General features: G+C 38.7%; 1 protein-coding gene across 1 annotated transcript in view; it reads left to right on the forward strand.

The window, feature by feature from the left end:
• Positions 1-12571, forward strand: part of bsna (bassoon presynaptic cytomatrix protein a) — a 145683-nt gene extending 133112 nt beyond the window's left edge. Inside the window, exon 16 of the mRNA XM_059333869.1 lies at positions 7138-12571. The gene's annotated coding sequence lies outside the window, so the exon portion shown is untranslated. The remainder of the gene's footprint in view (positions 1-7137) is intronic.
• The last annotated feature ends 2716 nt before the right edge of the window (positions 12572-15287 follow it).

The following is a 15287-nucleotide window of genomic DNA, read 5'->3' on the forward strand; positions in this document are numbered from 1 at the left end:
TCCATTGTCCCCTGAGTCTTCAGCCGCCCTCTTTTGCTCTTCTGTTATTTCACTCTAGGTAAATATCTCCACGTTTGTTTGTTTTGCCTAACTACGTTAACTTGACTAATAATAGTACTTTCCGCCCTTTTTGTTTTGTTTTGCGCCATCTTCTCTGTATCATTGCTCGCTCGTAATCAATATCACGCACGCTAGTCACATAGCCAATGGCCATATGACACGTCACGACATAGTGTTAATGGGAAATGTAGGTTTAGTTCTACAAGCAGTGTTGCCAGATAAACATTACGTTTCCCACAAAAACACACACAAAAGCACCCAAATTTCATGGCGGAAAACAGACAATCTGGCAACACTGACGTCTCATCGTTTCTGCAGCCTGTTGGCCAAAACAGACGCAGTGTTATTTTCTTCATTCATCATTAGCCAAATTGGCTAGTAACTTTAAAAATGTTACCCGCCAAAGTAAATTTTGGCAAGCAGCAGCTCGGCTTCTTACCAGTTTTAACAGACGACATTTCATCACCCCGATTTTAGTTTCCTGGCACTGGCTCCCTGTTCCTTTTAGGATTGATTTTAAGATTTTACTGATCACTTTTAAAGCTCTTTTAGGTCTGGCTCCTAGCTATTTAAAATAATTACTAACTCCATAAGAGCCAACCCCCTTACTTAGATCCTCAGGTGGCGTCCTTCTGAATATTCCAAAGTCAAAACTAAAAACCAAAGGTGATTGGGCTTTCTCCACCAGAGCGCTCCGACTTTGGAACGAGATGCTACTTTTATAGACTTGCTTTCATGTAATGCTTTCTATCTTACCACTACTTTTACCTTTTTTTCTGTGTATCTGAGAATGTCTTGTGATTGTTCCTACTCTGTCTCTTTGTTTTTTCTTTTTCTTTTTCTTTTAATGTAAAAATTACATTTTTTACCCGAATTTGGTAGGTTACCAGGTGTCAATTTAAAGCCCTGGATGTAAACAATGGTGGTTTCAAAATCCAAAAAAAACCCTCTGCTTTCAAGGAGGAATTAAAACATATTCCACACATTTCTTAAATATACACAATGTATTTTAAGGAAAATTAATATAACTTGTTTTTTTACAGGAAAGCTCCACTGGGCACCTTTAAAAAAAAATAGAACTACATTAATCTAACCCCTAAGAAACAAATCTTAGAACAAAAGCACATTTTTAATTGACTCGCTTTGTCTTCGGGACATTTGTACATCTGTAATTCTCCATCTTCATATCTCAATTTATGTCACAAAGAGACGAGCTGCTTGCGCTGCCTGTTCCTGCAGCTCAGCCTGGAGTCAGTTTTGTCGCTGCTTCTGTGTTTTTGCAGCTGTTGTATTGTGGCCTGCTCCTGAAAATCACTGGCATCTGGGTTCTGTAAGTTTAAAAGCCTGCAGTCAGCTCGGGCCAGAAATAAATCAGCAAAAGTCATTCCTGTTCCAGGAGCTTGCCGGTGATGAATGAACTGCTGTCTGATTTTAAACTATTAGGGTAAATTGACAATGAAGCATCAAACAAAAAGGATCGGGATCAGGCTTGTAGCTCATTTTGTCTCTTGATGAAGCAAAAAATCGAAGTAAAATGCAGTTCAGAAGTAAAACTAAACTGGCATTAAAGTCTTTAATCACCATTCAGTGTGAGACAATGAGCCAAACAAACTGAAATGTCTCTCAGAGCGCCTGATTTCTTTCCTTTTGTTCTGACTGTGATGTCATTGCACATTGGTTCCGTTTAATATCTAAAACTGTTCAAGGTATAGTTTGGGGGCTTATTTTTCTTCGCTTAGATAACAACATCACAGCAGTCAGTGAAAAACACCTGAAGACTTCACAACCTAAATATAAACCAGTTAGACTCAATGGTGTAATACAGAAGAGAAGTGTGTTTTTATAATACCAGTACAGCATTTACAAGACATCTTCATCAACACATTCGCCTTTAGCCTTTTGCTAACTATAATAATATCTGAATACCAATGATGGATAGCTTACTTCAATAACCTCATAAAGTACAAATCATGATAACAACAAGCGAATCCAAGCTGTGGGCATCACTTTTTTGTTTTTTGTTTTTTTGTTCTTCTGTGGAGACTCAGCAGCGTTTTTTTTATGCTGCACAAATTTTGTCAAATTGACAATTTTGTGGGTCTTCAAGTTAGTGAAGATGTTTGTCAATACCACCCATAACGACAAATTCGAGTGTTTGCTCGAAATGAGCATTTCACGGTTCAAGGTATCACAGAGCATTCTAAAATTAGAACATGTCATTATACATACACATACGGTTCCGGGTTGTAAAAAAGGCTGCAGTTTCTGTGAATTTAGGCTATAAAAAAACTGACCTACGTTTAGGGCAAAAAACTACCTGGTATGGCGTTATAAAGACACTAAACAGTAAATAAATGTACATCAATGTCGGAAGTAGTTACGAGGGTGACGTGAGCCAACTGAAATAACGTTAAAAAAGATGTGACTCACAAACCGTGAGCCACGGAAGTCACGTAAAAAGTAATTTACTTTTGTTTTTACACGGTACATGAACCCTGTTCTCCTGGTTGAAAGTCTGCCGTTTGCTCAACCCAGAGCTGTCGCATCGCGTCATCTCTGTTCACTCCAATGAACCAGTTTTTTACAGCAATGGCGGATCGTGGAGCCTCTCAATATTTTCTGGAAATTAACAGGAAGTATGACCAGCGCAACAGCGTTGCAAATATGAGTTGTATATTGCTGCCTATAAAAATGCCAAATTGACATGTTTAGGGGAGACCAGTCTTGTCAAGTTGGTGAAAATGTTTTTCTAAACTCTGCATGTGTTGTCAAATTGGTGAAGACATTTTTTTAAATGCAGCATGTGACGCCAAGTTGATGAAGATGTTCTTAATTTACACGCATTAAACACAGCAAGAGTTGTGGAATTGGGAAAGATGTTTTATAAATGCACTAAATGTCGTCAAATCGATGAAGATATTTCATAGATCGTGGCCTTGTGTCGTAAAGTTGGTGAAGATGTTTTCTAAATTTTAATGTCACTAAAAACATGTCTTGGAATGTTTTTGTGATTACGGTGAACTTTTGAAGTCATGGTTGCTCACATAGTTTACTGGTAAGATTAGTTACCTAACTACCTTGGTAATCTTACATTACTTTCCAACAGCAGATTTGTAGGCAAGTTAATATGAATGTTCTGCAGACAGCATAAACCTGCAGCTAATATAACATTTTGCAGGGTTGTGTCCGATTGAAGACAGTTATGGGCAGTAATATCAGCTTATTTCATAGCAGGTGGCTCTGATACAGGCTGTAGATGTCCATTATGTGGCAGTAAAAAATGAAGGAAAAAAAACAGCGATAGAAAAATCTGTTACATGCTCTCTTTTTTTACTTTGGAAGTACAGTCTTTTGCCTGGGTGTAGTGGGTTTCAAGCTTTGATGCACCATGGGGGGATGAGCAGGCCTTGATGTTGCTGCTGTATTTCAGAGAGTGCACAGTGTTGCATATGTGCCATAAAAGATAATGTACCGAGCCTGGACTCTGCGTGTTTCTGTGTGCTGTGCAGTCATGCGCTGACTAACTGCCTCATGTGACTCTCTCTCCTCCCACACTCTACCTCTGCTGTCAAACATCACTGCTTTTTTTGCTCTCTTTTGCTCTCGCTTTCTCACTTTCTTCTGTCTTTCCTCGCTCTGTCAGGAATCGTACTTTCTCATTAGCTTTGTCTCTCTGCCGTTTCTACTTTTATCCCTCCTGCCCAGGAAGAAATATGTCTTTCTCCCTCTTCTCCATTCTGTCTGGCATGGTGCACTTTATGGCCAAGTATTTGGACACTGAAACATTACACAAACCCAAATATGACAGTCAAGCTGATATTAAAATGTTGTTAGAAAAGACTCCACTCTTCTACGGAGACTTTCCCAGAGATTTTGTAATATGACAGCAGGAATTTCCTCCTGTTTAGCACAAAAGTATTAGTGAAATATCGGGAAATTTTCATAATGAAAAGAATGGGGCTTCTCCAAACTGTTTGGAAGATTGGAAACACTACTGTCTAAATATTATATTCTGTGGCATTAAAAAAGATCCCTTAACTGGAATTATGCGGCCCAGCTCAAACCGTGAGAAGCAACCTCAGACCAAAAGGATACAAAAGCACTGTATGTAGCCATACTGCATGTCCTTTTGGCCATATCGTGTTTTCCCCCCTCCCTCCACCTCTCTGCACAGTGAGTCAGTGTTTGTGGTGTACCAGCCCTTTGGGGGCCTGTGCTCACTGGAACAGATTAGGTCTGGTGCTGGGCACATGCAAATATACAGCATGTTTGTAGCAGTTAAACTGAGTCAGACGCAGCAGGAGAGAAAACCAGAAGGCAGTGATTCTAAAAACATGCAGACAGTGTATATTCATTTGGGAATACTGGACCTACAAACACAAGTTCATGGAGGGTAAAGTGTCTACCGCTGTAAATGACTTGTTGCAGATTTTGAACCACTTTGTATGTCACTTATACACCAACTAAGGCCTAAGGCACTAAGGGGAGCTATCGAGCCCTCTAAACACATATTAACCAAATTGCTGTATATTCTCACAACGTTCGGATGGCATTTTGGAGTATTCCAAGGGCATCAAATTTACATCTGAAGTCTAAAAGTCATTATGGGGGCCATAGAGCCAACATAACCTGTCCAGGGTGTACTCGACCTCTTGCCCAATATCAGCTGGGATTGGCTCCAGCCCCCCATCCGATTTGGATAAATGGTTAAGGATAATGGATGGATGGATGGATGGATGGATGGATGGATGGATGGATCCAACATGCCACACCCAAGAACTGATTGCAATTACTTGTTCGAATATGACTACAGTTTTGTGAGTTTCTGTGCATTCTAAAGCCATCAAAAATTTGTTCAGAAAATGAAAATTGATGCATAAAATCTGACTGACTTCTATTTGGGTGAAAAAAATCCAAATCCAAAGAATTTGCTATGTTCTTTAAGCTGAGAGCTACAAGTCCACCAAGTTTCATGAACATCAAAGGAACTTTAACCCCATCATGGCTTGTGTTTGCCCAACTACTACTACTACATCGTTTGCGAAGAATAAGAATAATCTCTACAAATACAATTGGTTCCTCACACTCTCATGCACAGAACCTAATAATGTGTCTTTTATGATTATTTACAAATATACACTACCAGTCAAAAGTTTGGTCAGAACTTCTTATTTAATGGTTTTCTTTATTTTTTATTATATTTTCTATAATGTAGATTAATATTTTTAAAAAAAAGGTCAGAACTATGATGGAACACATAATATGGAATTATATATTAAACAAAAAAGTGTTAGACAAACCGGAATGTGTTGAGAATGTATTTTAGATTCTTCATAGTAGCCTTTAAACTTTTCATTGATGGTCTCAAACACATTAAGAAGGCAAGAAATTCCACTGATTAACTCTTGACAAGGTGCCCCTGTTAACTGAAAACCATTCCAGGTCAACAGCTCATGGTGCAAAGCTGTCATCAATTACTGCATAATTCTGTATGTGTTCTTTCATAGTTTTGATGTCTTCAGTATTAATCTACAATGTGAAAATAATAAATAAAAAAAAACATTGAATGAGAAGGGTTTAACTGGTAGTGTATAAATATTCAAGAATTCATCACATAAAAATTACAAACTAAGTGTGTTTACCAGCAAGTTTTACAGGTTTAGTGCAACAGACTGCTTAAATTAATTTTCTCTACTTCCTGCATTGGCAATAAATGCTAAACCTTAATGAACTTATATATTATATATTTGCATTTAAATGTAATTTGCAGGACATAGGGTTGAAATCAATCATGAAGACACTGGAGGCCACAGGTGATACTAATATCTGGGGTACACAGGTGTTTTGCATTGGGGTGAATTATTGCAAACTATATATAACTGAGCTGCTCTCTGATTCTGTTTGCCCTGTTAGCCTGAAAGCAAGGAGAAGGTTTATGACCAAATGCAAGAATGAAAAAGAAATAGCATGCAGGTCCCAGTTAGTGGAATAAATCATTCTCAAACGAATACAAGAACACTGAGCATAACTAGTTTGCACAGTGAAAGGCCTTTACTTCACAAGTTGAAGCTAATTTGAAGTGCAACATTATATAAGTGACTTCCCTCGTGTGACTTCACCCATTGTCTGGACAGGTGCTGTGTCAGCACAGGCTGACATGTGTCTAGGGATGTTAGGAATATCTCCGGCCGGCTCTTCTGCTGCCTGGTACAGCTGGTTCATGTTGGGAATACTCACTAAAAATGTGGATAAAACAGATTTAAAAAAACAAAAACTGGATCCCTTTTATTTGGATTTTCACACACTTTTCTTGAATAGAATAACATTTCGCTCTTTTGCCATCATTTACCCTACAGTGGGATATGACATTGATGTTTTTATTCAACAGAAAACATTTTTAATCAACAAGGAGCTTTGTCAGTTCGACATGCTTCATTCTGACAATAGCAACAAACCTTTCCTGAACCTTTACTGTGCTGTGCATGCACTGGTGAACAAAACTTTTAACACACATTTGTATAACCATTTTGAAACAAATGTTACAAATACTGGTACAAATAAAAGTAATCACAATGGATAAAGAGGACACAAGACATTATCATCTCCATTTTTAACTCAGGATGATCATTTTATATTTAAGGGAAAACTCAAGAGCAAACAAGTTGCCAAAACTTGATTTAAATAGAGCAGTTGCTTTTAACTTATTAATGATAAATATTTCACAATGACTGAAAGCCTTGATGTACAATATACTGCAAATCAGCAGTGCATTTCCTGGGCTTATCCACCATCTAGTGGCCATCTTCATTTTTACAGCATTACAACTTTCTCCAGCAATCACCTTCATTTTAGTATGGAGACTCCCTTTTTGCCATTAAAAAAGGACCCTCCAATATACTATGGAGTGTCATCACTCCACAAAACTTACCTCCTGTTTTGCTTGAATATAAAACAATCATGCAAATCTTTATAACTATAATTAATATAATCTACTGGTGTGTTTTTTTAGAATATTAAACATGCAGAGGTGTCGTCTTCAACAGTTTTGACTAAATCACCTTTTTTTTCTTTCCACAGATCATGCCAAGCCAACATCAATCTTTAGAAGGACTATGCTCCATCCATCGTCCCCAGCCAAAGAATTAGTCTCCACCTAACTCCTGTGGAGCCATATAACCAACCTGTAGCAGTTAGACGCATCTTGATTACAAAAAGAGCAACTGGCAGCCAAAAAGCAACAGCGAAGTTTAAAAGTTTTTGCTGCTCTTCCTCCATGCCAGTAGAGGGAGCTCTGCTTTCATCACTGGAGATCTACGCAGCCATCGAAGACGAGTAGAACCTTTGGAAGCCATGTACCGCCTCAGCCCTCCACATGGATTCAACACTACAGCTTCAACAGAAGGAACTGGTGCAATTCTACTCCAATATGCTGATGACTGCACCATCTATATGAGAGCTGCTTTTTCCCACTGACAGGAAATGGTAGCTTTTTTCCACAGGCATGGTGGCATGCTACGATCCTTGGATTCATAGTCCTGTGCTCAAACTAGGAAAAACAAACCATCCTCTCTCCTCTTTTCTGTTTCTCCTTAAAGTAAAAAAAAAAAAAAGAAGAAGAGTGGAATAACTAATAACTGCTGGGATACTGCAGGTTTTTCTGGTACTAAAGACCTCTTGTTACATCACCTATTGGGAAGGAAATTAATGGAAATGTCACTTTGAATGAATAAGACAAGTGCTAACGCTGTAGCCGACACACAGAGAACCAGTGTGTTGGTTTCTTTCCACGGTTTGTTTCTATCTACATTCCAGATTGGAACTGATAAAACCTTTTGCCCCCTCTTCCTCACCTCTCTGCGTTTCTTGAATGCTGATTCTTCTTTATTTCGAATCCCCACCCAACGATCCTCAACTTGCCATGTCTTTAAAGAAGTGTATAGTGGATTAAAAAAAATGTAGGAATTTGGAATGCATGGAACTTTATATCCAAGACCTTACACTGTTCATCATTACTTAAAAGAGGCCATAAAGACACTGGGAAACACATCTTAGCTAGACGACGTAAACAATAACAAAAGAAGAGAGATTTCCGGAGCAACACACAGGAATTGGGCCACGGGAATAAGAGGAACCTTTTGTTTTTTTTAAGGAAAAAAAAATGGATTTGGAGTGAAGACGTTGGTGGTCGGGTTGTTTTTCAGCCATTACAAAGCCATTAAGACAACATTTACCTGCAGTGCTTGTGGTGATGGGGTTTCTCCAACTGCTCCACAACATTTGGCTCTCAGATATTTCTCATGTTGTTGTCGGTGGTTACAATTTCTTGTGTTCTCTTTTGATTTTTTTCCAATTTAGTTTTGTTATTTGCCTGGTTTTTATGTTGCAGGTTACCAATATCGCCTTAATCATTCTTAAATATTTTATTTTGAAGTAAAACTGGCATTTTTTTAGTACACCCTGTAAACACATATTTTCATCGCACCTTTTTTTATGTAGTGATATTAGCTGGAACACTGGCCACAGTGAGATTAATTTATATTTTTTAAATTAACTTTGTTTTTGATAATTGTTTGTGATATTATTTTACTTAATTTATGTTTTGTACCTTCATCATGCCCCCTGTCAGTTTTCTGACTTTGATTTATTATCAATACTTATAAAAGCAATAGAGTAAGAGGTAAGAGAGTAAAGAGCACAATCTTGTGTCATTTTAAACGTTGGTGGAATAGAAACGTGTTGCCTCCATCTGTCTTACTTACCACTGATGTACCGCTCGAGTCTGACTCAAAAGTACCATGAAACGTACTCTAACATAGTACTACTGCTGTACTAATACATCAGAGAGCAGGAGCTCACCTGTAAACAAGAGTTTGGTACCACCCAGATCTTCTCCTCCAACCAACAGAGACATCATGTCTGCAATCAGCCAGTCAGTGGATCGGAGTGATACGCTGCTTGTATTAGCCAGCTGGAGTCTGATCTGAGCGCACTGCAGGGCAGCAGAGAGGCACTGAAAGCAGACCAGTCACACATCGCGGCAGAACTGGACTAGACTTTGTCACCTGTGGGGGTTTGGGTTTCAATGTGATTCTTCTGACCCTCCAAGATGGATGTTTATTGGGAGCCACGCCAAGCTCCTTATACATGCATGTGTCTTCACTTTGTCAAATGTGCACAGCACACGTGAAAGCACACTCGAAAAATTGTGTTGAAAAGAAAAAAAGGGGGGAGGGGGGGATCAGCACTCATGTGACTGAGGAACCAAAAAAAACACTTGGTTGTGTCACGAAGTCACTCGCCTTTTTTTACTTTTCATTTTCTATCGTGGTGGCGTCCAGACCTGTAACCCAACCCCCGAAAACCTCTCTCTCAGACTGTCAGTTGTCATGGAAACTTCTCAGGTCAGTGTTCTCCCTGCTGTTGCTCCTGCAGTGCATTGTGGGATCTGCGGTTCGGTACTCAAAACGTTCTCTGTCGGGCCAAACATTGCGAGGCCTTCAGCAAAACCAACAAACCAACCAACTTCTGCTGTATATTGTCTGTGTGAACGCTCGCTGGGAACCTTCGCATGCCGCCCGGTGCAGAAAAACCTCAAAGTCACCTCTATATTGTTCTGTTCCTAATGTTTGTATGTATGTGTGTGGGGGTCTGTATGCGTGTATTTAACGACCATCAATCCAATGTGGAAAAAGAAAAGAAAAACAAACACGAGTTCAACCACAACAAATATGGTGGGCAGAAGAGGCGACCTCTCATCTCCAGTCCTTCTATGCAATGAATCATATTTGGAAAAAAACAACAACAGAAACACGAGAAAGAAAAGGGAAGTGAAAATACACGAATGGGAAAAGTCACACAATCATTGTTTATCACACCTGGGTCATTCTAATAGCAAGACTGATTTGTTTTGGCATCCCACATGAATCAAAAATAATATGGAGATTCTGTGAATTTATCTGTGTATAATATAGGTCACCAGTGAGTTAAGAAATGATAAGAAGGGTCTTTCTATTAGTTGTGTTAACCTGGCTTCTGGTTCAGGATCCCCAGTCCTCCCCTACTGGGAGTCTCCACCAAAGGGACTCTCAAAAGATGCGTTCACAGCTAGGAAATGGCACTGAAGTTAAGAAGATGAGTGAGGATACTACAGTGTTGCTGCCACTCTCAACTGAAAAGCTAAAAATACTACTCTGCACTCTGAGAATAAAAATGCCAATTTAAATGAGTCTAAATGGGCAGTTATAAGAAGCATCGGAACATCTTGTTTTGTTTCGCTTCATGCAGGGGAAAGATGTCCAGAGATTTACGTTCAGTATATAGACAAACATAAAGATAGACTATAAATATATAAATATAAATATTTCAATATATTCCCAAATGTGGTTTGTTTCCTCTCAGGGGTGAAGAAGAAAAGCTCCTCTTTATAATAATTCTGTATTTATTTTTATTTATTTATCTATTTATTTTAATGACAAAGGCCCAATATTCCTACTGATCGGCGACCTGATTGTGTGCACTTGTTGCTGTTTTTCAGAGAGAGAAGTATTTAAAGAATATTTAGGTGAAATACAAAGCCAGTTCAAATACACACACACACAGACACACTATATACACACACATACATGTTATAATAATATACAATTTATTGATTATATTTAACTAAAGATACTCGTGAAGTACTATTACAAAGCATTCCTAAATAGAATTAACTGGTGTGTGTGTGTGTGTGTGTGTGTGTGTGTGTGTGTGTGTGTGTGTGTGTGTGTGTGTGTGTGTGTGATTAAAGGTGCACTGCCACAACACACTTAAGATTTATAAGCTAAATACAGAAAAAAAGTAAAGTATGCAAATTTACCACCTGTATTTTTGAGTTTCAGCATGCTGTGAAAAGGCAGTTATAGACTATAGAACGTATTTATGAAAATACAGGTTTAAGAAGAGGTGGTTTATAAAAACATTGACCCTTAACTCCCAACTCCTTTACAACTCATACAGTTTATTTCAAGTCACTGAAACTGTGTAAAAGAAGATATTTTTTGTGAAACATTTATGAGATGATTTATCTATGTAAGAATTTATTTTTATCATACTGAGAGGGGATGAGAAGCTGGCTGGGAGCAAAGAAAGAAGAGAGATTTAGGTTTGAAATCGTGAGAAATTATGTTTATGCAGATGTTATCTATCGCGAGTTTTATGCACAACCACAATAATCCGAATCTGAAAAATCTTTTTCATTGACGTCATGTTTGTGAGTCTGCGGATACAGAAAGATATGGTTATTTTATCACAGAAAATATAATCGGTGGATGTTAAAAATGTCATTTTCTGGTAAAGTGCTGTCAATTGATTGATTGTTTTTCAAAATGTTTTAAAATGTACTTCCATAGGTTTCCCTCGGGCCCACTTTCTGTTCAACATTACAGCTTTTTAGTCCTCTATAAAGTTAAATTAGAGTCATTCTGGTTCTGTTTGGATCTGTCCGTGGCCCCGACAAACACTGCCACCAGATCAGTGACTTCACCACGGAAGCGTAAAATTAGTGTTAAAGTAGAACAAATAATATGAGAGAGAGTTTAAAGTTACCCAAATTAATACCAACTTCCTCTATTGTATGTCGTATGTTTTTGGAAGTTTGTAAAAAAATAAAATGTTCAATAAAATGTTCCTCAATCACTTTTGCCTCAGGAAAGCACACACTAAATGCAGCATTGCAACTGAGATGTTCAATAGACAATAGAAAATATAATGGGTGCATTTACGCAGGTACAATAAATTAGATTTTTAACACATTATGACACACGATGTGACCGTGGCTGCTGTTAACTAAAGGGATTCAGTAATATTTTAAAGACTCAGCAATGGAGACAAATAACATCCGTGTCAAAATGTGTAAAAAAAGAAAAGTTAAATTTTTTGCTCCTGTGTGAACACAGCCACTAAAGGTGACTTAAATATGCATAGCAGCAAGGGCTTTTATACTCCAATACTGGTCACTGAAGAAAGCCATCCTGTTACTGCCCTCCAGCCAGTCGTGGTCTCTGTCTATACTCTGCATGGTGTCTGTCTATATCCAGGAGCGCAAGGTCAGACCACAGCAATCCCAAGTGGGCAAAATCACCAAGCCGCAGCCTGGTTTTTCAGAGGTGTTTGAAGCACAAATCTAGACAATAATAAAAGACTAAACATAGAGTTGTGTTCCAAATCAAGATGTTAACTAATTAGAATTCAGATCTGCTCGGGAAAAAAGCTTCTTTGAGCCCCAAAAAAACATGAAAACTAGTTCTCATGAGTGAAAAATGTACATAGGAGCTAAAATTCACACAAATATTCTTTTTTTAAATTTTGTTTTTGGAGCAAAACTCTTGTGTTTATAAGTTTGCAATAGGGTCAAATTTCCAGACATGTAGCCAAGAGAGGTTGCTTCCATCAGATCTGTGTTAAAAAAAAAACTCTAGTCTCAGCAATAAGGTTGCATTGACACACAGTCAGAGAATCTGATGTTTGACCCTTTGCAGCACTGATCCGGTATCATAATTTGGTGTTTTTCTGACTGTACAGCCATGAAAAGGTTAAATAAAAAGCGCCACAAAGAGTTTAAAAAATGCAGCTTAGAATGCTTTTGGGAAACTCGGACTGTGTGTGTTTGCGTTCTTAACCAAAAAGGTAGCATACAAGTGCTTGTACAGTACGTAGTGTAGTAACTGTCACCACTGCTCTTGCTGTCGGTCGTGTCGGACGGCGTATAGCAGGACCGGGGAAAGATTTTAAAACACACAAAAATATATATATAAATATAGGGAAAAAAATAGATGTTTCATAGGTGAGAGGTTGTATAAAGAGAGAGAATGCTGAAACAGACAGAAAAGTTAATCTTTCACTGTAAAACCATCAGGGATCGTTTATTCATCTTTCACCTGTAATGAATCATCAAAGTAAAATTACAAGTGCATGACCTGGACACCTCCCCCACCCCTCCCAACCCGACCCCCCCCCCCCCCACCCCCACCCCCATCCATCCCTTGACCTTTTGAACCTCTTTGACCTCCCACCTCACGGGCCATCTTTTTCCAGTGTAAATACCAGATGAGAAGCAGAGTCCGCTTTGAACAAACAACAACAATGTAAATGCCATGAAGGACATGTTCTGTAAATCTCAAACATGCAAACATACCACAACACACACACACACACACACACACACACACACACATGCACACAGGCATGAGAGAGGCCTTTGCACACTACACAGCAACACAAGCTGGAGCGTATGCAAGCCTGACCCTCCCTGCCCAAATTTGTGCAACAACCTACATCACAAACAAGAGCACTTGTTGATTTGAATAATGACAAAAACTTGCATTGTATACGTATGTGGCTGGCTCGTGCGGACTGTTTAAAACTCATTAAAAAGTTGTAATCGGATATTTAAAAAAAGGAATAAAAACATATTGGTCTGTGCAGAGTTTCTATACATGTTGTGTTTGTAAAATGAGATGACATCAAAAACAAAAAAGGGAAAAATATTCTGGCTTCCATGTAATTTTTGGGGTGGATGGATAATTTTTTGGGAGATGGAGATGAAGAGGGTGAGATGGTGAAAAAAAAAAGTTAAAAAAAATAAATGAAATAACTCAACTGAGTGATGAAAAGATGGTGAAAATAAAATACAGAAAAAGGTCAAGAGCCTAAAAATGATTACAAAGTGTTCCATTCACTGTTGTAAGTGCAATGAGCTAAACTTCCTGTTTCCCCATTGTAAAACCTTGTGTATGTTTCCGTGTATTCCTCCTGTAAATGGGTGTAGTAGACCTGGTGCATCATGCCATGTAATGTGATGAATGACAAATTATGACCTTACAATACATTTCAATCAGGAAAAATAAATAAAAGACAAATACATAAAAACAAAACCCTGTGGTGTCAGCTTCATGATTTTATGTTTAATTTATTCTTAATGTCACTGCATTTGTCACTGCTTTCACATAAAGGTCAAATCGGTTGTACAGGATAAACAGTGTCCCAGTTACTGTGGATAAACTGGAAGGGGCAGTTTTCATACGGATTATTTCTTTAGTAGAAAGTTCAAATGAAAACTGCCCAATATCTCATTTTACCCCAGGGACCCCGAGCGGATTAACACTGCCATGACCTGGCTGAAGATTTAGATGCAAAGCACTTTATTTTACTCAAAGTCAAGCAGTCATTCTCATTTAACATAGAGCAGTGGGAAGAAATACTCTTCAGAAAGAAAGCTTACTTCCTTTGACCTCTGAAAGTGAAGAAGTCGTGGTAGACGTTTACCCCCCAGTCTCCATTGACCCTCTTCCAGACCCTCTGAAGACTTTCATCATTAGGCAGACATTGTTCTCCCCGCCACGGTCTGTCCTGACCCTTGAAAGAACTCCATATTTGGCCACAGCATTCAAGAAACAGTCCAACACTGTGGTTATGAACAAATACCACAAGATGGCTGTAACCATTTTTAATTAGTTTATGTTCAATGTGTCCCTGTGTTAGCCTACAGTACATCCATGGAGCAGTACACTTTCGCCAGAAAACTTGAGTCTATTCTAGGAAGATGTGAAAGAGAAAATAAATAATTTGCTGTCCTTTTTACTGACACCCTAAAGACAAACACTCACTACCCACTTTATTAGCTACAGTAGCAAGGTGTACCTAACAAAGTGGTGGTGTGGTCTTCATCTACTTCAAGGTTGGAGGTGTTGAACCAGTCGGGCCATTCTCCTCTGACCTCTGGCATCAACAAGGCATTTTGGCCCAAAGAACTGCCGCTCACTGGATATTTTCTCTTTCTGGACCATTCTCCGTAAACCCTAGAGATGGTAGTTAGATCAGCAGTTTGTGAAATACTCAGACCAGCCCGTCTGGCACCAACAATCATGCCACGTTCAAAGTCACTTAAATCACCTTTCTCCCCCACTGTGATGCTCGCTTTGAACTTCACCAGCTCGTCTTCACCATGTCTACATGCCTAAATGCCTTGAGTTGCTGTCATGTGATTGGCTGATTGGATATCTGAGTTAACAAGCAGTTGCACAGGTATACCTAATGAAGTGGCCGGTGTGTATCACTATGCTGAGGCAGTGACAGATGATTTTAACCCATAAGAAACCAGACCTATCTATCCTTAAAGGAAAACTATAGGGGATATACCACAGAACAGGTGGACCACATAGAACACATTTATGATGTTTTAAAAAAAATAC

Source organism: Centropristis striata, chromosome 5, assembly GCF_030273125.1.
Source record: "Centropristis striata isolate RG_2023a ecotype Rhode Island chromosome 5, C.striata_1.0, whole genome shotgun sequence".
Lineage (NCBI taxonomy): Eukaryota > Metazoa > Chordata > Actinopteri > Perciformes > Serranidae > Centropristis > Centropristis striata.